Source organism: Dreissena polymorpha, chromosome 6 (assembly GCF_020536995.1).
Source record: "Dreissena polymorpha isolate Duluth1 chromosome 6, UMN_Dpol_1.0, whole genome shotgun sequence".
Classification (NCBI taxonomy): Eukaryota; Metazoa; Mollusca; class Bivalvia; order Myida; family Dreissenidae; genus Dreissena; species Dreissena polymorpha.
In genome coordinates, this window is record NC_068360.1 from 24,065,181 (window position 1) to 24,088,616 (window position 23,436).

A 23,436-nucleotide genomic window follows, 5' to 3' on the forward strand; every position below is an offset into this window, starting at 1 on the left:
AATGACGAGTCAAACATCAATAAGTACTGTCCTTGCAAAACCTTAAGTTGTAAACCATTTGAATGACTTGTCAAACATCACTTAGTACTGTCATTGCAAAACATTGAGTTGTAAACCAGTTGAATGACCAGTCAATCATCACGAAGTAGTAAGTACTGAAATTGCAAGCCATTGAGGTGTAAACCAATTGAATGACGAGTCAAAGATCACTAAGTACTGTAATTTCAAAACATTGAGTTGCAAACCCTTTGAATGACGATTATAACATCACTAATACTGTTATTGCAAAACATTTAGTTGTTAACCACTGTCATTGCAAAACATCGAGTTATAAACCAATTGAATAACGAGTCAAACATTACTAAGTACTGTCGTTGCAAAAAATTGAAATGTAAACCATTTGAATGACGAGTCAAACATAACTAAGCACTGTTATGCAAAACATTGAGTTATAAACCACTGTCATTGCAAAACATTGTGGTGTAAACCATTTGAATGACGAGTCAAACATCTAATAAGTACTGTAATTGCAAAGCATTGTGTTGTAAACTAATTGAATGAAGGAGTCCAAAATCACTAAATGATGTCATTGTAAAACATTGTTTTGTAAACTAATTAAATGACGAGGAAAACACCACTAAGTACTGTTATTGCAAAACATTGTGTTTTAAACCAATTGAATGACGAGTCAATCATTACTAAGTACTGTCATTGCAAAACATTGTGTTATAAACCAATTGAATGACGCGTCAATCATCACTTAGTATTGTCATTGCAAGCATTGTATTGTAAACTTATTGAATGACGAGTCAAACATCACTAAGTACTGTCATTGCAACACATTGTTTTGTAAACTAATTGAATGACGAGTCAAACATCACTAAATACTGCCATTGCAAACCATTTTGGTGTAAACTAATTTAATAACGAGTTAAACATCACTAAGTACTGCTATTGCAAAACATTGTATTTTAAACTAATTGAATGACGAGTCAAACATCACTTAGTACTGTCATTGCAAACTATTATGTTGTAAACCATTTGAATGGCGAGTCAAACATCACTAAGTACTTACATTGCAAAACATTGTGTTGTACACTAATTGAATGACGAGTCAAACATCACACATAGCCAAGAAATTAATCAATTACATACGGGTGTAAAAAACAAATAATCTCAAAGATGTTCTATTCTTATTTAATAGCAATAAAAGTGAATTTAAATTCGCGATGATTACATTTTAAAAACTATTTTGAAACATAATTCTGAGACATGATGGAATGAAATAAATACAAATTTCAAATAAATTCCTTTCTATTAAAAGATTTGAAAAAAGAAGCATCATAAAGAACAGCAACAAAACGACAACCCAGTGTGTAAACAATCCCGATTATACAGTATTAAAAATGTATATAAAAAAGAACAGACGTTTATTGATTTTTGTTCATCACAATTACTGTAAGTTGCTTAAACATTTACATTATTCTTATATTTCAACAGCCATTTAAACATCAGTGTTCCAAATTAACAGGCGAAACGCAAACAACTTTCAGATTAAGAGGTAGTTTATAATGATTTTAACATGAAATCTTAATTGCTCGAAAACGTTAGTTTAATGATATTAGATTTGAAAATATTGAGTACAATATTAACACTGACAGTCTTTTATTTTTAAACCAATATATCAGTATCATGTAGAGCAGTTGTCGCGATTGGCGAACTTTACGCTCGCCTGCTAGACAGCACAAACAAAAGAAATAAATCCGCTAGAATGATAAATCAAAGCGCCGTAGGCGCTGAAGGCCTGGGGCTAGATTTAGGGTGCTTGGAAAGAAGTGTAGTGACTAAACTGAAGTAAATGTAAACGGATCCAAGCTATTTTGCCGCCAGATACAGTGTACATGTATGCTGATGTTATGAAGTTGAAGGTTTAATATGTTACTCGTGCTTAATATGTCTATCTAGTGTTTAACACTTCGACCTTTAAGCTAAGGTCATTCAATGGACAAGGTCATCATAAAATAGGTCAGTGGGAAGGTCTTGTCAAAAGGGGAGTTATGGACAAAAATAAAGTAAATCCAATCATGAACCACAAAGTTATGGTGAATGTTAAGTTATTGGGTGCTTTGACTTTTGAGTTCAAGGGCCAAGGTCATCAAGAAATATGTCCGTGGGAAGGTGTTGATCAAGGAAGAGTTGTGTACAAATATCAAGTGAAAAAATATTATGTAGTATGGAAGTTAAGGCAAAAGTATCATTTTTCGGACAGACAGTTCAGAAACCATATGCCTGCCTTCGGGGCATAAAAACAATGTATGTGTAATGCCTTGGGGACGGATCCACCGCATTAAGTATAAACCAAGACCACGAAAATGTTCAAATTTAATCTTTGTTGAATGTGGTACAGCATGGTAAAAACTGAAAAGTACAAGATGGGAACAATCATAAGAAACTTTCTCTGAAAAATGTACTAATGTACTAACTACTATGTAGTCAAACGAGAATAGCTTTGGTAATTTACATATATGGAATTAAAAATGCTACTCCTCAAAATGCTTTGCGACACAGTAAAATTACATAGACAATGTATAAAAGGTTACACTGCATCAAAACAAAGAAAGTGGACGCCACAAAGAAAGTGGACGCCACGTGACTTGAATGTATTTTAAGTATTAACCCAGTAAAACCTTAATTAAACAAAAAATATACAGGTAAATGATAAGGCAATATTAAAATGATTATTTAGAAACAAGAACTTACGACGTGGTGCATCATTATAGACCGCAAAGGGAGAAAAAGTGTCTCTGAAGACGCTATGACCAAAACGAGGGAAAGGTTACGCATGCGCAATTAATTTCCTTCTATATTACATATAAAATAGTTGAAGTTCGATATCAATTTTTACCATGATCAAGCAATGACCCACTATATCATCATACATCATTGGAAAGATAAATGCATAATCTTTTGAAAAAATGAATGTCATTAACTTCTATACATTGTAACTCAAAATATTCACCTTAGAATAGGCAAACCGGTTTTGACAGCTGTGCAGGCGACCATTTTGGGCTCAAATAGTATGACCTACTTTCAAAGCCGGGAACCATCAACAGAAAAAGAAGAGCACAAAAATGGCATTTTTTCTTATTGCTTACAAATGCACCTTCAAATTGATACCAAAACATTCCATTTGCAATGTATTTTACAAATCCTTTGCAGCATGCACTGAACAATGTGTGCTAAGTATCAAACTGACTGCATGTAACCCTGCAAACAGGAGTTCCGGTTTGGGGTTATGTGACCTTTAAGAGAACCCAACCCCTTCAAATTTAAATTAAAGGCACTTTTCCCACAGGTATAATCTGTTCTGAGAAAGATCACAAAGTTCCGGTACAATGACACACGGAATAATTCATAAAAGTTGCCGTTGAAAGCGCCATGCGTAACAGCGTTTCGCGTCAAGAATTAAGGTAGAAAAGCCAAACTTGGTTACATCATACATGCAGCACTTAGACTCCAAACAAGGCATGACTTTCGATTCTAATAGGCAAACCTGATCTAACATATGACTTAATAAGTGAAAAAAATCATCAATGGCAATATTTACGCATCAAAGCAGGTTTTGAACTGGATTCGAACAAACTTTTTTTACTTTTTTTGCACATTTTAGGTAAAATCTTTGTAGAAGCAGCAATTCTGATGTCATTTGACCCAACAAAAGGGCTTTCTTGCGTGGAAAAACAACACACTTGACTTCCTGACTAAAAACAGTCATCGTCAGACATGAGCTTTAAGTCTTTTGTCATACCTGGACCTATGATTCCTCGGCTCGAGTTCCGTCTCAGACAGTCTCCGGAAAGTGTCAGTCTGGCCCGGGTGCTCAATTCCGTGTAATCTGAGAAAACAAAAAGTTTTTGTGTGCACATTTACCCATTACGGTGCCAACTAATGTAAGTTAGATACAATTAGAGTAAGCTTTCAATAGTCTATGTTGCTTTATTTGCTGCAAATGGTTAATTCACCACACCGGCATCACATTGTCGGGCATACCGGCAAAGTTATCGCCACAGAATGTGGTTTCAGAGCTGCAGACAATGTAAAACACCCAATTTTCCTAATTTTGGTGACAAAAGTGTGCCAGGATATCAAAGAAATCATTTTACAACAGATTTAATTGAAAATAACGGCGTACTAACCTGCAAAGACACCGATCCTCTCGATACGACTGGGCGAGTGTTGAGGGCCGTCTCCGAATCAGTCATGCTGTACAGTTTTTGATGGCCTGTCACTTCAGCCGGACTTGTAAACCAATTGGACGACAGTTAAGGCAGAGCTATAGACCCATTTCGACACCGCCTACAAATGCACACTTAGGTTTACGCATAATATTGAGGTCACTTTAATACAGATTCCCTGGTGTTTTTCACGCAGGGTCTATCACAACAACATTCTTCCGGGAAAGAAAGCATAATATTATTATCATTTTTGTGTATTCAGCTGAATACTTGATTTTACTTGAACTCAGCAAGATATCCAAACAGGTAAAATAAGGCAAAGTAGTGTTATTTTGAGTAGATCTGCCTGACGGGGTTGAAGGCGAATGCAGATAGAAGTGTCGGTCCAAAATTGGCGGGCATTTTAACAGTAAAAGGCTCAAAAAGTAAACAATACTAATAAATACAGATGAAAGAAAGACATGCATTAGGTTAATTTTTGAGATTGATGCAAATTAATGTCAAAATGACACTGAAAAACAATACCGAGTGTTTAAGTAGTCTTAGAATATGTCTCCGGAACAGGTTTCGGTGTGATTTTCCACAGTTACCCCCCTTATGACCCCAAGTGCAATAGCCCAATTGCAAACAGCCCTTATTTGGGTCAAAATGACATCTGGCAGTTATGTTTTGCAATACAGAGAGTTTTTGATGGTCAAATGTCAAACTTCTGGCAGACGACTAACTTGCTCGGATGTGCTTAAAGAGAACCCAACCCCTTCAAATTTAAATTAAAGGCACTTTTCCCACAGGTATAATCTGTTCTGAGAAAGATCACAAATTTCCGGTACAATGACACACGGAATAATTCATAAAAGTTGCCGTTGAAAGCGCCATGCGTAACAGCGTTTCGCGTCAAGAATTAAGGTAGAAAAGCCAAACTTGGTTACATCATACATGCAGCACTTAGACTCCAAACAAGGCATGACTTTCGATTCTAATAGGCAAACCTGATCTAACATATGACTTAATAAGTGAAAAAAATCATCAATGGCAATATTTGTGCATCAAAGCAGGTTTTGAACTGGATTCGAACAAACTTTTTTTACTTTTTTGCACATTTTAGGTAAAATCCTTGTAGAAGCAGCAATTCTGATGTCATTTGACCCAACAAAAGGGCTTTCTTGCGTGGAAAAACAACACACTTGACTTCCTGACTAAAAAAAGTCATCGTCAGACATGAGCTTTAAGTCTTTTGTCACACCTGGACCTATGATTTCTCGGCTCGAGTTCCGTCTCGGACAGTCTCCGGAAAGTGTCAGTCTGGCCCGGGTGCTCAATTCCGTGTAATCTGAGAAAACAAAAAGTTTTTTTGTGCACATTTACCCATTACGGTGCCAACTAATGTAAGTTAGATACAATTAGAGTAAGCTTTCAATAGTCTTTGTTGCTTTATTTGCTGCAAATGGTTAATTCACCACACCGGCATCACATTGTCGGGCATACCGGCAAAGTTATCGCCACAGAATGTGGTTTCAGAGCTGCAGACGATGTAAAACACCCAATTTTCCTAATTTTGGTGACAAAAGTGTGCCAGGATATCAAATAAATCATTTTACAATAGATTTAATTGAAAATAACGGCGTACTAACCTGCAAAGACACCGATCCTCTCGATACGAATGGGCGATAGTTGAGGGCCGTCTCCGAATCAGTCATGCTGTACAGTTTTTGATGGCCTGTCACTTCAGCCGGACTTGTAAACCAATTGGACGACAGTTAAGGCAGAGCTATAGACCCATTTCGACACCGCCTACAAATGCACACTTAGGTTTACGCATAATATTGAGGTCACTTTAATACAGATTCCCTGGTGTTTTTCACGCAGGGTCTATCACAACAACATTCTTCCGGGAAAGAAAGCATAATATTATTATCATTTTTGTGTATTCAGCTGAATACATAATTTTACTTGAACTCAGCAAGATATCCAAACAGGTAAAATAAGGCAAAGTAGTGTTATTTTGAGTAAATCTGCCTGACGGGGTTGAAGGCGAATGCAGATAGAAGTGTCGGTCCAAAATTGGCGGGCATTTTTAACAGTAAAAGGCTCAAAAAGTAAACAATAATAATAAATACAGATGAAATAAAGACATGCATTAGGTTCATTATTGAGATTGATGCAAATTAATGTCAAAATGACACTGAAAAACAATACCGAGTGTTTAAGTAGTCTTAGAATATGTCTCCGGAACAGGTTTCGGTGTGATTTTCCACAGTTACCCCCCTTATGACCCCAAGTGCAACAGCCCAATTGCAAACAGCCCTTATTTGGGTCAAAATGACATCTGGCAGTTATGTTTTGCAATACAGAGAGTTTTTGATGGTCAAATGTCAAAATTCTGGCAGACGACTAACTTGGTCGGATGTGCTTAAAGAGAACCCAACCCCTTCAAATTTAAATTAAAGGCACTTTTCCCACAGGTATAATCTGTTCTGAGAAAGATCACAAAGTTCCGGTACAATGACACACGGAATTATTCATAAAAGTTGCCGTTGAAAGCGCCATGCGTAACAGCGTTTCGCGTCAAGAATTAAGGTAGAAAAGCCAAACTTGGTTACATCATACATGCAGCACTTAGACTCCAAACAAGGCATGACTTTCGATTCTAATAGGCAAAGCTGATCTAACATATGACTTAATAAGTGAAAAAAATCATCAATGGCAATATTTGTGCATCAAAGCAGGTTTTGAACTGGATTCGAACAAACTTTTTTTACTTTTTTTGCACATTTAAGGTAAAATCCTTGTAGAAGCAGCAATTCTGATGTCATTTTACCCAACAAAAGGGCTTTCTTGCGTGGAAAAACAACACACTTGACTTCCTGACTAAAAAAAGTCATCGTCAGACATGAGCTTTAAGTCTTTTGTCACACCTGGGCCTATGATTCCTCGGCTCGAGTTCCGTCTCAGACAGTCTCCGAAAAGTGTCAGTCTGGCCCGGGTGCTCAATTCCGTGTAATCTGAGAAAACACAAAGTTTTTTTTGTGCACATTTATCCATTACGGTGCCAACTAATGTAAGTTAGATACAATTAGAGTAAGCTTTCAATAGTCTTTGTTGCTTTATTTGCTGCAAATGGTTAATTCACCACACCGGCATCACATTGTCGGGCATACCGGCAAAGTTATCGCCACAGAATGTGGTTTCAGAGCTGCAGACAATGTAAACAAACAATTTTCCTAATTTTGGTGACAAAAGTGTGCCAGGATATCAAATAAATCATTTTACAATAGATTTAATTGAACATAACGGCGTACTAACCTGCAAAGACACCGATCCTCTCGATACGACTGGGCGAGTGTTGAGGGCCGTCTCCGAATCAGTCATGCTGTACAGTTTTTGATGGCCTGTCACTTCAGCCGGACTTGTAAACCAATTGGACGACAGTTAAGGCAGAGCTATAGACCCATTTCGACACCGCCTACAAATGCACACTTAGGTTTACGCATAATATTGAGGTCACTTTAATACAGATTCCCTTGTGTTTTTCACGCAGGGTCTATCACAACAACATTCTCCCGGGAAAGAAAGCATAATATTATTATCATTTTTGTGTATTCAGCTGAATACTTGATTTTACTTGAACTCAGCAAGATATCCAAACAGGTAAAATAAGGCAAAGTAGTGTTATTTTGAGTAGATCTGCCTTACGGGGTTGAAGGCGAATGCAGATAGAAGTGTCGGTCCAAAATTGGCGGGCATTTTTAACAGTAAAAAGCTCAAAAAGTAAACAATAATAATAAATACAGATGAAATAAAGACATGCATTAGGTTCATTATTGAGATTGATGCAAATTAATGTCAAAATGACACTGAAAAACAATACCGAGTGTTTAAGTAGTCTTAGAATATGTCTCCGGAACAGGTTTCGGTGTGATTTTCCACAGTTACCCCCCTTATGACCCCAAGTGCAACAGCCCAATTGCAAACAGCCCTTATTTGGGTCAAAATGACATCTGGCAGTTATGTTTTGCAATACAGAGAGTTTTTGATGGTCAAATGTCAAAATTCTGGCAGACGACTAACTTGGTCGGATGTGCTTAAAGAGAACCCAACCCCTTCAAATTTAAATTAAAGGCACTTTTCCCACAGGTATAATCTGTTCTGAGAAAGATCACAAAGTTCCGGTACAATGACACACGGAATAATTCATAAAAGTTGCCGTTGAAAGCGCCATGCGTAACAGCGTTTCGCGTCAAGAATTAAGGTAGAAAAGCCAAACTTGGTTACATCATACATGCAGCACTTAGACTCCAAACAAGGCATGACTTTCGATTCTAATAGGCAAAGCTGATCTAACATATGACTTAATAAGTGAAAAAAATCATCAATGGCAATATTTGTGCATCAAAGCAGGTTTTGAACTGGATTCGAACAAACTTTTTTTACTTTTTTTGCACATTTAAGGTAAAATCCTTGTAGAAGCAGCAATTCTGATGTCATTTTACCCAACAAAAGGGCTTTCTTGCGTGGAAAAAACAACACACTTGACTTCCTGACTAAAAAAAGTCATCGTCAGACATGAGCTTTAAGTCTTTTGTCACACCTGGGCCTATGATTCCTCGGCTCGAGTTCCGTCTCAGACAGTCTCCGAAAAGTGTCAGTCTGGCCCGGGTGCTCAATTCCGTGTAATCTGAGAAAACACAAAGTTTTTTTTGTGCACATTTATCCATTACGGTGCCAACTAATGTAAGTTAGATACAATTAGAGTAAGCTTTCAATAGTCTTTGTTGCTTTATTTGCTGCAAATGGTTAATTCACCACACCGGCATCACATTGTCGGGCATACCGGCAAAGTTATCGCCACAGAATGTGGTTTCAGAGCTGCAGACAATGTAAAACACCCAATTTTCCTAATTTTGGTGACAAAAGTGTGCCAGGATATCAAATAAATCATTTTACAATAGATTTAATTGAACATAACGGCGAACTAACCTGCAAAGACACCGATCCTCTCGATACGACTGGGCGAGTGTTGAGGGCCGTCTCCGAATCAGTCATGCTGTACAGTTTTTGATGGCCTGTCACTTCAGCCGGACTTGTAAACCAATTGGACGACAGTTAAGGCAGAGCTATAGACCCATTTCGACACCGCCTACAAATGCACACTTAGGTTTACGCATAATATTGAGGTCACTTTAATACAGATTCCCTTGTGTTTTTCACGCAGGGTCTATCACAACAACATTCTCCCGGGAAAGAAAGCATAATATTATTATCATTTTTGTGTATTCAGCTGAATACTTGATTTTACTTGAACTCAGCAAGATATCCAAACTGGTAAAATAAGGCAAAGTAGTGTTATTTTGAGTAGATCTGCCTTACGGGGTTGAAGGCGAATGCAGATAGAAGTGTCGGTCCAAAATTGGCGGGCATTTTTAACAGTAAAAGGCTCAAAAAGTAAACAATAATAATAAATACAGATGAAATAAAGACATGCATTAGGTTCATTATTGAGATTAATGCAAATTAATGTCAAAATGACACTAAAAAACAATACCGAGTGTTTAAGTAGTCTTAGAATATGTCTCCGGAACAGGTTTCGGTGTGATTTTCCACAGTTACCCCCCTTTTGACCCCAAGTGCAACAGCCCATTTGCAAACAGCCCTTATTTGGGTCAAAATGACATCTGGCAGTTATGTTTTGCAATACAGAGAGTTTTTGATGGTCGAATGTCAAAATCTGGCAGACGACTAACTTGGTCGGATGTGCATAAAGGTTACGATTACATATAAAATATTTGAAGTTCGATATCAATTTTTACCATGATCAAGCAATGACCCACTATATCATCATACATCATTGGAAAGATAAATGCATAATCTTTTGAAAAAATGAATGTCATTAACTTCTATACATTGTAACTCAAAATATTCACCTTAGAATAGGCAAACCGGTTTTGACAACTGTGCAGGCGACCATTTTAGGCTCAAATAGTATGACCTACTTTCAAAGCCGGGAACCATCAACAGAAAAAGTAGAGCACACAAATGGCTTTTTTCTTATTGCTTACAAATGCACCTTCAAATTGATACCAAAACATTCTATTTGCAATGTATTTTACAAATCCTATGCAGCATGCACTGAACAATGTGTGCTAAGTATCAAACTGACTGCATGTAAACCTGCAAACAGGAGTTCCGGTTTGGGGTTATGTGACCGAAACGAAATCGATTAGTAGCAGAATTACGTTCAGGGTGGGTAATCCTGATATCGCAAAAAGGTTACACACCAGAGGCTAAACTCAACACAGTATGTATGAAAAAGTTTAAATAAAATATTAGATTTATGGTTGTATTTTACAGACAAACATTTTCAAGAGATGAAGAGGAAGATTCATTAGTAGTGTTATGTTTCTTTAACTGAAGTGTTAATCGGATGTCAAGCTTCTCATTTATACTCTGGACAAGCAGTATCAAGTGTTGACAAGAGCACTGCCAACGGGTGCAGGACGCTGGAATACCAGTGCTTGACACAGACTAAGTTTCAAATCCAAAAAGAGGAATAGTTTCCTCATGTCAATAGAAGTAGGTCATCACATAATCATTCTACAAGAGTGTTGAATTTCAAGTTGAAAGCTTTTAATGATTGAGAAATTGAAGTCGGAAAAGGGGAATAACTCTTACAGAATGGTGAATAGTTGTCTTCTGTTGTCAGTAGATGAAGGTGTTGATATTCTACAAGTGCAAAGACTTCGAAGTTGAAAGCTTCGATAGTGTTTGAGAAATTGTAAGTCGGTAATAACTAGTAAAATATGAAGGATAAAGTTATGTGCTTTTGTCAGAAGTTGCATGTCATCATATTATATAAGTATGCAGACTGTCAAGTTGAAAGGTTGGACAATGTTTGAGAAAATTAAGTTTTTTGTTGAGAATTTGCCAATTTTTCTATGTACTTAGTCAAAACAAGGGCAGATAATTACATAAATATAGGTCACATGGTAACCAGCCTTGTCAGTATGGACTTAACAGGCGAAATAGAGCAAGTATTGTAAGTTTGAAGAGGATATCTCTGACAGTCTTTGCGGAAATTTACAGACAACTAAACAAACGCGAACGCCGACTACCTGGCTATGACAATAGCTCTTGTTTTGTTCTAAAAATCGAGCTAAAAAGGGAGATATTAATTAAGTTATGTGTGACTGGTAAACTATTTTCAGTCAATATAATGACAATGATGGTATTTTGAAAGGAAAGTGCTAATGATAATGAAATGTTTGAAAATGGTTTTGAGATCAATCTAAAGGCAGGGCAAATGTACCAATACCATCGTAATAAATGAACAAGTACTTAGTGCTGAGATCAATTTAATGAACACAATGAATCAACAACCTGTAGAACATTGAAGGTAATTGTTTTTAACATCAAAGCTTAATATAACTTGACATAATGAACTACTAACTAAAAATCTAGCTCTACAAAATGATTTTAAAATGTTTGGAACAAGAATGTTATCATGCAATTCTCGTCCTTTTGTGTGAGTATTAACATATGTACTGTAAATGTACAAGGGCTAAATAACAAAGACAAATGCACTAAAAGTTTCGAATGGTTAGACAAAAAAAAAGTAATATTATGTCTTTTTTATACAGGAAAGTCACCTAAAACATACCTTAGCAAAAACATTGAAAAGTGGTTGGGACGGAGATATTTGTCTTAGCGGACAACATACAAATAAACAAGGCATCGCTTGTCTGAGTAAAAGTCATACAAGAATAACAGTGGATTCCTTGAACGAAAATAATGATTGGCAGACAAGCAAGTATAGATATAACAAGGGCTGTTTGTAAAACATGCATGCACCCCATATTGGCTGTCCGTTGTAGTGGCAGCCATTGTGTGAATACGATTTTTGTCACTGTGACCATGACCTTTGACCTAGTGACCTGAAAATCAATAGGGGTCATCTGCGGGTCACGATCAATGTACCTATGAAGTGTCATGATCCTAGTCAAAAGCGTTCTTGAGTTATCATCTGAAAATCATTTTACTTAATCGGGTCACCGTGACTTTGTGACCTCAAAATCAATAGGGGTCATCTGCAAGTCATGATCAATCTACCTATGAAGTTTCATGATCCTAAGCGTATGCGTTCTTGAGTTATCATCCAAAAACCATTTTACTATTTTGGGTCACCGTGACCTTGACCTTTGACCTAGTGACCTCAAAATCAATAGGGGTCATCTGCGAGTCATGATCAATCTACCCATGAAGTTTCATGATCCTAGGCGTATGCGTTCTTGAGTTATCATCCGGAAACCATTTTACTATTTCGGGTCACCGTGACCTTTGACCTAGTGACCTCAAAATCAATAGGGGTCATCTGCAAGTCATGATCAATCTACCCATGAAGTTTCATGATCCTAGGCGTATTTGTTCTTGAGTTATCATTCAAAAACCATTTTACTATTTCTGGTCACCGTGACCTTGCCCTTTGACCTAGTGACCTCAAAATCAATAGGGGTCATCTGCGAGTCATGATCAATGTACCTATGAAGTTTCATGATCCTAGGCCCAAGCGTTCTTGAGTTATCGTCTGACAACCACCTGGTGGACGGACCGACAGACCGACCGACAGACCGACATGAGCAAAGCAATATACCCCCTCTTCTTCGAAGGGGGGCATAAAAATACACAAACACAATTAAAATTAATGAACGTTTACGGTCCGAACATAGATGAATCCAAATTTTATAATAAATAACCAAGATAAGAACATTATAGTCGGAGAGGATTTCAATAATGTTCTTAACCCATTATTAGAGATAAAAGAAATGGAAATATTTATACTCACTCCAAAAAAGGAACATTTTGAATAACATAATTGAAAACTACAATTTGATAGACATATGGCATACAATTGATCATAATGAAAGAAAATTCACCTGGCACTCAAACACAAAACCAGCAATATTTTGGAGATAAGATTTTTTTAAATATGCGAGTCTATTTGCAACATTATTGACACATGTAACATTAAACCAGGATTTATGACTGATCACTCGATAGTTGAACTTTAACTGCATGAAATACAACCTGAAAGAGGCCCAAGGTACTTTAAAAGTAAATAATAGCTTCTGAAAAGATACACAATATCAAACACAAATATATCAGGTAATAACCAATACAGTTTAAGATAACAAAGATGCAAATCCAAACACCTTATGGGAAATAATTAAAGGCAAGATACTTAACACAACAATAAGATGCACGTCATTTAAAACAAGAGGGCCGTTAGGCCCTAAAGCGCTCACCTGAGAGCAAAAGGAACTACACAATTCTGGACAAATGCAAGCTGATTCATGAAGATTAGACCAAAAAAGTGACTTTCAACATGTTTTTTTTTATATTTGACCTAGTGACCTAGTTTTTAAGCTCATATGACCCAGTTTCAATCTTCGCTAAGATTTTATTGGGACAAAATAATGTTTTGACCAAGTTTCATGTAGATTGGCCAATAAATGAGGCTAATATAGCGTCAACAAGTTTTCACTAAAGCCATATAAGGACAACTGCCCCCCCCCCCCCGGCGGCAATATTTTTCAACAAATCATGACCATTTTCAAACTCAGCTGAGCTATTGTTAGAACAAATGTTCTGATCAAGCTTCATCAAGATTGGATAATTAGTGTGACTTCTAGTGTTAACATTACTTAATAGCCATATAATGAAAAATGCCACGCCCCTTTGCGGCCATGTTTTTAAACGGACCTAAACCATTTTTGATCTGAGCCCAGATATCATTAGTACAAATATTCTGACTAAGTTTCATAGGCATTAGACCACAAATGTGACTTCTTGTTATAACAAGGTTTTACTTTAGCCATGTAAGGAAAACTGGCCCGCCCCCTGTCAGCCATGATTTTCAACAGACCAGAACCATTTTCAAACTCATCCGAGATATGGTCTGAAGAAATGTTCTGACTAAGTTTCATGAAGATTGGACAATAAATGTGACTTCTAGAGTGTTAAAAAGGTTTTACTATACACTAAAGCTATATAAGGAAAACTGCCACGACCACTGGCGGCCATTTTTTTCATTCAACTGGAACCATTTTCGAACTCGTTTAAGATTTTATTGGGAAACATGTTCTGACGGACTAAAAATGTGACTTAAGAGTGTTAACAAGGTTTTACTGTAGCCATTTAAGGAAAAACTGCCACGCCACCTGGCAGCCATGTCAAGGGCTGAACGGAAAACTGCAGTATCTCCTTCTTTATTTAATATGAGTTACAACAGTCTTCCGTTCAGCCCTTGATGTTTTTCAACCAACCGGAACCATATTCGAACTCGTCCAAGATATCATTAGAACAAATGTTCTGACTAAGTTTCATGAAGATTGGACAATAAATTTGACTTCTACAGTGTGAACAAGTTTTACTATAGCCATAATAGGAAAACTGCCCCGCCCCCTGGCGGCCATGTTTTTCTTCCAACCGGAACCATTTTTGAACTTGTCAAAGATTTTATTAGGACACATGTTCCGACCAAGTTTCATGATGATTGGACAAAAAATGTAACTTCTAGAGTCTTAACAAGGTTTTACAATAGCCATATTAGGAAAACTGCCACGCCCCCTGGCACCCAGGTTTTTCAAAAGCAAGAAGCATTTTCGAACTCGTCCAAGATATTAATGGGACACATGTTCTGACCAAGTTTCATGAAGATTGGACAATAAATGTGACCTCTAAAGTGTTAACAAGGTAAATGTTGTCGCTGCACGACAGACGACGCACAAAAGGCGATCACAAAAGCTCACCATGAGCACGTTGTGCTCAGGTAAGCTAAAAAAAAAGAAACACACAAACTTGAAAATGAAGCCATAAAAGTCAGTGAAGCACTTGAAAAACAGATGCATAAAAGAAACACAAATTATACCACCTCCATTGAAGAAGGAAATTCTTACAAAAAAAAATTATAATAGAAGGAATTTATCACACACACATCAATGACATAATACTTCGAGCACGGGCACATCATGTTGAACACAATGAAAACAATACAAAATACTGTGCAAACATTTTAAAACGTAGAAGCAAACACAAAACTATACACAGACCTAGTAGTTAATGGCAAAGACATAACAAATAAAAGTCAAATAATAGAAGAAGACTATTTTTCGAAACACTATAAACGAAAGAATGTCGAAAATAACAACCTCTGTTAGTTTAGTTTAAACCTATTTATTTAAGCTCGATTGCATAGAAAGTAATTCCTACTTATTTGAAATGCTCTCGAGTCCGTTTCCTGGGCCTAGAACCAGTACTTGGTGTCTATATGGGAGATCGAAAGAAGGCTCCCACAGCGGGGATCGAACCCGTGACCTCCCGGTCGCAAGGCGGACACCATATCCATTACACCACGGCGACAACCTCTGTTAAATAACACATCATGCTTTAAAGGAAGAGGAATACAAGTATGTGAAGGATTACAAACTGAATATGAATATTGTGCAAATAATAGAACAAGCCTATTTTTTGAAACACTATAAACGAAAGAATGTCGAAAATAACACCCTCTGTAAAAAAACACATCATGCTTTAAATGAAGAGGAAAAAGAAGTATGTGACGGATTACTAACTGAATATGAATGTGGACTATCTCTTAAAGAAATGCAAAATAACAAAAGTTCAGGATCTGATAGCATCACTAACAAGTGTTATAAAATATTTTGGAACAATAATCAAACACATTTAACTAATTCACTAAATTATTCATTCATTTAACAATGGTGGTCTTACCACGCGGAAAGCAAAGTGTTAATGATAATGAAATGTTTAAAAAATGGTATCGAGATCAATTTAAATGAGGGCAGGGCATAGTTACCAATACCATTGTAATAAATGAACAAGTACGTAGATCAATTTAATGAACAGAATGTATCAACAACCTGTAGGACATGGAAGGTTATTGTTTTTAACGTCAAAGCGTAATATAATTTTGCATAATTTAGTATTAACAAATAATATAGCTCCACAAAATGATTTTAAAATGTTAGAAACAAGAAAAGTGGCATGTATTTCTCCTCCTTTTGTATGAATATTAACATATGTACTCTAAATGTAAAAGGGCTAAATAACAAAGACAAACACACTTAAATTTTCAAATGGTTAGACGAAAAAAAGTCTTTTACAGGAAAATCACATCACACGTACCTTCGCACAAACATTGAAAAGTGCATGGGACGGAGATATTTATCTTAGCGGACAACATGCAAATAAACAAGGCATCACTTTACTGATCAAAAGTAATACAAGAATAACAGTGGATAACTTGAAAGAAATAATAATTGGCAGACAAGCAAGTATAGATATAACAAGCAAATTTTTTGAATTGTTATCCCCCGCCAATATGCTGCTGGACACAAAAGTGTTATATTTGACACTCAAAAAAGCATTTTTTCAAGATAAAAAGGGCCATAACTCCATTATTAACAGATAATGTACAATGCCATTTGGCGTGCATTATTATCTTATCAATATATATACTCATTCCAAGTTTCAATGAAATCCGCCAAAGCACTTCCAAGATATAGCTGCCGACACGCAAACAAATGCATTTTTTCAAGATACAAAGGGCCATAACTCCGTTATTAACAGATGGTTCACAATGCCATTTGGTGTGTATCATCCTCTTATCCATATATATACTCATACCAAGTTTCAATGAAAACCGCCAAAGCAATTCCAAGATATGGCTCCGGACACAAAAGTACCTATAGTAAAAAGCATTTTTTCAAGATACAAAGGGCCATAACTCTGTTTTTAACAGATAGATGGTATACAATGCCATTTGGCGTGCATAGGCTCTTATGCATATATATACTCATACCAAGTTTCAATGAAATCCGCCGAAGCACTTCCAAGATATGGCTCCGGACACAAAAGTGCCTATAGTAAAAAGCATTTTTCAAGATACAAAGGGCCATAACTCTGTTTGTAACAGATGGTGTACGATTCCATTTGGTGTGCATCATCCTGTTATGCATATATATAGACACATACCAAGTTTCAATGAAATCCGCAAAAGCACTTACAAGATATGGCTCCAAACACAAAAGTGCCTATAGTAAAAAGCATTTTTTCAAGATGCAAAGGGCCATAACTCTGTTTTTAACAGATGGTGTACAATGCCATTTGGCGTGCATTATCCTCTTATGCATATATATACTCATACCAAGTTTCAATGAAATCCGCAAAATTAGCACTTCCAAGATATGGCTCCAAACACAAAAGTGCCGGACGGACGGACAGCTGGACGGACGGACAACGCCAAAACAATATCCCTCCGCCTCTGGCGGGGGATAATAATACACGAAACACAATTAACATTAATAAACATTTACGGCCTGAATATAGATGAATCCAAATTTTATGAAACATTACATTCCAATAAAATAAATAACAAAGATAAAAACATTTTAGTTGGAGGTGATTTCAATATTGTTCTTAACGCATAATTAGAGATAAAAATAATGGAAATCTTTATACTCACTCCAAAAATAGGAACATTTTGAATAACATAGTTGAAAACTACAATTTGATGGCATAATACTTCGTGCACAGGCACAGCATGTTGAACACAATGAAAACAATACATAATACTTTGCAAACAATGAAAAACTTACAAACGAACAAAAAACTGTACAGAAACTAGTAGTTGATGGCAAAGACATTGCTTTATAATAATAAGCTAAAAATGGGGGTCACCAGTGAAAACGAAAAGTTCCCGCTTTACAATCAAGGTTACCCCCCTTTTCCAGAAACGCCATACTGAATTTGAGATTTTTATATGTGAGCATTAAGATGAGCTAAATGTTCAAAAAATATTATAAAAAGATAAAAAAAGAGGAAAAGCCTATAATAAACCCATAAACATATAAACATACATACATCTCATATATCATGTGTGAGATCGAACCTACTCAGTGCAGTAAGATTTGCTAACCTTGTTTGAAATAGCACGTGAAATGCGTTCTTCTATAAATAAGACTTGAAAATGTTACAGGGAAATAAGAACATTTATAATTAAGTAACAAGGCACATATAATCATTCAATCAAACGCGTTTAAAGGAAAATAGATTTATCAATGTATCAATGACTAGTGATACTAGTGATATTAAACATTAAACTTATTATGACAAACAAAACAAATACACAACTGTCATGGTAGTTCTTTGAAGAACTTCGACAGGTTGGAATAAGTGTCTCCAAAAGACGCTTGGCATTGGTGACCCTGGGCTGACCGTCAAAGTTATTCATTATAAAATTGTTCTTGAGACCATCGCGTTCAAAGATCATTTTAAGATGCATAAGGTCGAGTCCAGAGCCAACTATAATATTTATGTTGTGGCAGCATTGAACACATGACTGTAAACAAGAACACTCAGTGACTGCAAGTTCCTAGCTTTTTTACGGGTTGAATTTGAGTCCATAATCTGTCTGGTTTCATTTTCCTCCTGCACAGGTAATCAGCAAACAATGTATCACTGAAATGTTGAAGTATATATTTGACTAGTACATGTAGTTATATTCAGACAGGTTCATAAGATCATCAATAAGTTTCAGTCGAACAAAATTATGCACAATTGCAAATTGTGTATGAATAATTTTAACCATTTGTATTTATTAAAATAAAAATATTTGGTCTTTTCTTATTAATTTGGCTTCAATAAGCCTTCTCAAAGTTGTTTCTATAAATTGACAACATTTTCTTTAAGTTATTTAACAAAATACAGATGTCAAATACACAAGCACTTGTATAGGAGTAAGAACTGATATTAGTGTTTCATGAGAAGTGTGAAATGATCCATTATGATATGCGTCATCGTTTTTATTTATTCAGACATTCACGACATAGCATGTCATTACTAGTATTTTATATGATAAACCCCTTCAAACTGGATTTATAAGTAAGTGTAAACAGCACATATTCAGTAGGGATAATACATGTATTTGGTATTAACATTTGGATGAAGAATGTATATATATAGATGATCACACAAAAAGTATATCATTTTCAGAATAGTAATTTTTGTATTTGGGACATAATATACTTTTTTGTTGTTTGTTTGAGGAAAACATCAATACTCGGTCATAAAATTCAAATATGCTGTTCTTGATTTCCATGCATTTACAACACAACTTTTTCGGCTAGATTGAACTTTACCGGTACGCAGTTGTTTACCACTATCGACAAAGCGGGGGTTTGGGGGCGGTAGCCCCCCGATACTAAGGAAATATATAGGATAAAAAGGATTATAAGGTGTTGCGTAAGTTGTTATGTGTTAGGTGTTAAGGGTTAGGGTACGCTGTTTGATGTTAAGTGTTGCGTACCGGTAAAGTTTAATCGTCCCACTTTTTCCTTACATGGCACGTTTTCTTTTTCAAAATGAAAGCAAATATGAGCCTAATTATGTGGTAAAAATCACTGACAGGGTGCACTTTTCCTACAAAATCTACTTTACTCCAATTATGAATAATGAAACTGTTATACTTGAAAAATTATGTACCTTCCTGTTCCGAGCTTTGTGTTGATAGCAAAACATTAAACAAGGCATTCCTTTCTTGAAAAGTTGAAGACACTTCTTTACGTGATGGGTTTTGCCGTACGATAACCCGTTCACATGGCTACAGTCATCACACAAGCATAAATCCACGTTATCCCCTTTTACTTCTCACCAACAATATTGACCTTTTCGACATTATTTTAAGGGAGACAACTCTGAGTGGATTAAGTGAGGTCGGGGGGGGGGGGGGGGTACTCGATCATCTACTGCAGTGCGTCTGCATAGAGTTCTGTGTTGATGCAATTATAATTTTCCAATAATTTGCAGATATAACTTATATGGTATGATTTTTTTGTAAATTGTTATTAGCTTAGTATCTTTGATTTAATTGTAGTTCATGTTAATGCTTTATTTTGATTTCATTGTGTTTAAAGTAGGTAAAAACGAAACATGCCAAAAGCGGACGGGGTATGGAAAAATATATTATTTGTTAAGTTTGGGCAAATTAGAAGTTTGATTACCTTTGGTAAAATACTTTTCTTTGAAAAGAACAATTATTTTAAAACAGATAACTATGCTGTCTTTAAATGTTATTGAATGGTTTATTGTTATAACTTATAGAAACCTTTTTTTTCAGGAACATCACACTGTCAACAGAAGTCAGAAACTGGAATACTGTATCTCATTCTGCATGAAGCTCAAGAATTCTACACCTGGAATGTTATTAACTCTTGCAATTAATATTATACATCACCACAGTTACATAACTATCTTCTTTGAAAACAATAATATAAAGATACTTCAGATGTGTGTCTACTTCATACCCTTACATTAAAAAATATCCTACACATTCAGAAATATAATAAAATGGATGGTGGTTTAAGTTGCTACACATCCAATGTTGTCATGTAGTCATTTAAAATAACATGTGATGTGTTGACATGACTATTAACACTGCTAAGAAAACATTTACTTCGAATTAAATAACGTGTCCCTGGTCAAATGTCCATTGGCTAAATATCCATATTGGTGAAACTTTCAGCAGTATCAGTCATCCTTAACTGGTTGTTTGTTGGGCTATCCCCATTAACTACCCGTCATGGCAGATTTGTTCAAAACAAGACAAGTATCAATGTTTGAAGAATTGTTATTGCTTTTACAGTCTTGACGCTAACCCCTAGCCCAACAGCCCGGGGCTAGTGAAATGTATTAAATTTGGGCTATTAAAATTTCCTGATTCATATAGTCGGGCTAGTGGGTATTTTAATCTGTTCTATTAATGCATAAAGATTCAGGCTAGTTGTTCAAAAATGCTAAAGTGAAGACTGCTTGTATATCCTGGTTAGTCTGAGACATTCCAACAAGCAATAACTGTGACAGTCCAAAATCCTTGCTCATTAAAGTGTGTATAAAATTTACAGGAGCTTGTGTGTGTGTGTTTGGTACAAGCTCATCTCAAAAACTGATTCACTATTTAGTTTTTAACCTAATAGAAGTAAAACCTGACTGTATAATGAATACTATCATTATAAAGATTTTGTTGTTGGGATGAAATATTATAAATTGTAATCCCTATGATTAACACAGAAAACATGAACCCAACGCTAATTCCTGTTGATGTAGCAGAGCCAAAAGACCTGGAAGTATAGTTGGTTAATGGATGATGTTCCTTATGAAAGTACTAGTAGGTACTAGTTGGTTTGTCTGTTTGATACATCAAATAGTATATTTATTTTTTTTCATTAATAATATGGGGTTAACTTAGTTATCCTGCTCAGTGGTTGAATCTTCAGGAAATGTTAACATAAGCACATACATTGTATTTGATACATGTATTTCGGTGACTCTCGACTGCAATTTGGGTTACAGACAGGGTAGCCTAAGGTGTAATTATTTCTAAGAGATGAACCCGAGTTGAGGCTTAAACTTACCAACCCATGAGCGAGTCAGAGATCAGCACTCTACCGGTTTAGCTGGCCGGGGTAAGCTGTCGGTCAAAAGCTATTCATAGCTTAAGTTATAATGTTTGTATACCATACCGACAATAAATAAATATTGATTTGATTTGATTTGGGGGACTTACTTTTGCTTAATAATGATCTTAAATAATATTATAGTTGTCAACAATATGATTTTTATGTATTTTAAAAACACAACAAGTTAGGCTTGCAACAGAACTAATAAAAATATATGGATTATTATACAATTTACAAATCAAACATATTTAACTTAAATTAGGCTTGCAACAGAACTAATAAAAATATACAGATTATTAATTTATTATACAATTTACAAATCAAACATATTTAACAATAAAGTAGTCTTAGGTATACTGAAATGTGCAAATACAAATTGGTTTTTATTTCTGAAAATTTAGAAAAATGAGCTAATATAAAAAAGGTTTAATTTTAATAAGTGGGTGTGTTTAAATTAACTTGCACTCAAAAATTATAAGAGTCTGGAGTTGTTTTAATTTCTGACAGGTTTCTGCACACCGTACAGTAAGGTATGATCATGTTATTTTTGTCAGTAGTTAATTACGGCGCCGTTAATTACAATGGTACTGAACTATTATCGAGCAGATGGTCGTTGAACGTTGTAATAAAAATAAAGATTGCTTTTATTAGTTACAAATCGGCAATTTATCGCTTTTATTTTAATTATAAAGTCAATATAGCGGATAGGTAAGGTGTGTATACTGTAGAGCGAATACTGGCAGAACCCCCCCCCCCCCCCCCGAACCCTTAATATCGCGTTATCTCGGCAGTCTCGTTACGCGTGATTTAACAATGTCGAAATCGTGAATAAAATGTTGTAAGTGACACGGGTTCTAAACGTTATTCTTCACAGTGGTCAAAATTTTCAACCGTTTGACATCGTATTTACAGGAATCGTTTTTTTTTCATAAATATCAACACTGACATGCATTAGTTGACGTTTATCATTAACTCCAGTCACATAAATATGAACAATAATAACACTTTTATTAATCGTTCTCTTTCAATATAGCAAATTGCTTTTTCTTTAAACGACCAATCTGTCGATACAATGTCGGCCATATTTGTTGTCATTGTATTTAGCGGATCTTACATTTAGTAGTTCATAGCGTATTTATAGAAGTTCGTAGTTTTCTGCACATTCCCGGATAACGTTCGGATTGACGGATATGTACGAAAGAAGGAGATATTGCACGAAGTTCATTAGAGTGCTAATACCTTAAAAAATGTATCAGAAAAAAATCTTCTTACTGTCTCCGTAGACACTCGTATATTTTCGGCCTAGACCGTCAAGTGAGGAACTTATTCTCGCATGAATATGCAAACAATAATAAAAACTATGCCGTACCCAATGCTTAGGAATTTTGCTTCAATAATATTTTTTACACGTTTTATGACACTGTCATGTTATATTGTGATGTTCTGTATTCACAATGCGGGTTATTGAGAACTTCTTTGCAGGGACCTATTTGTTTGTATAGGTCCTTCTTCTTTGATTGCGCATGAATGACCGCCAAGTGGTAAATCGGACTTTTCCAAATTCATTCATTCGTGGTTGTTTTGGCAGCCAGCCAAGACAGCTCATCTCAAAAAACGGTTTTGAGTACTATGGCCTTGGGGCTTCGCCCCAGGCCAAAAATGGCGCCGATACA

General features: G+C 35.8%; 2 long non-coding RNA genes across 2 annotated transcripts; both read right to left on the bottom strand.

Moving 5' to 3' along the window:
- Window positions 1-3,840: 3,840 nt before the first annotated feature.
- On the bottom strand, window positions 3,841-9,414 carry LOC127833877 (uncharacterized). Its single transcript, XR_008027658.1, has 8 exons — window positions 9,213-9,414; window positions 8,824-8,910; window positions 7,539-7,698; window positions 7,151-7,237; window positions 5,867-6,026; window positions 5,479-5,565; window positions 4,197-4,356; window positions 3,841-3,895 (listed from the first exon to the last, which is right to left on the bottom strand). It is a non-coding gene; the product is annotated as an uncharacterized LOC127833877 (long non-coding RNA).
- Window positions 9,415-11,571: 2,157 nt separating this feature from the next.
- On the bottom strand, window positions 11,572-13,183 carry LOC127833879 (uncharacterized). The gene is made up of 2 exons (XR_008027660.1): window positions 12,717-13,183; window positions 11,572-12,432 (listed from the first exon to the last, which is right to left on the bottom strand). It is a non-coding gene; the product is annotated as an uncharacterized LOC127833879 (long non-coding RNA).
- Window positions 13,184-23,436: the final 10,253 nt, after the last annotated feature.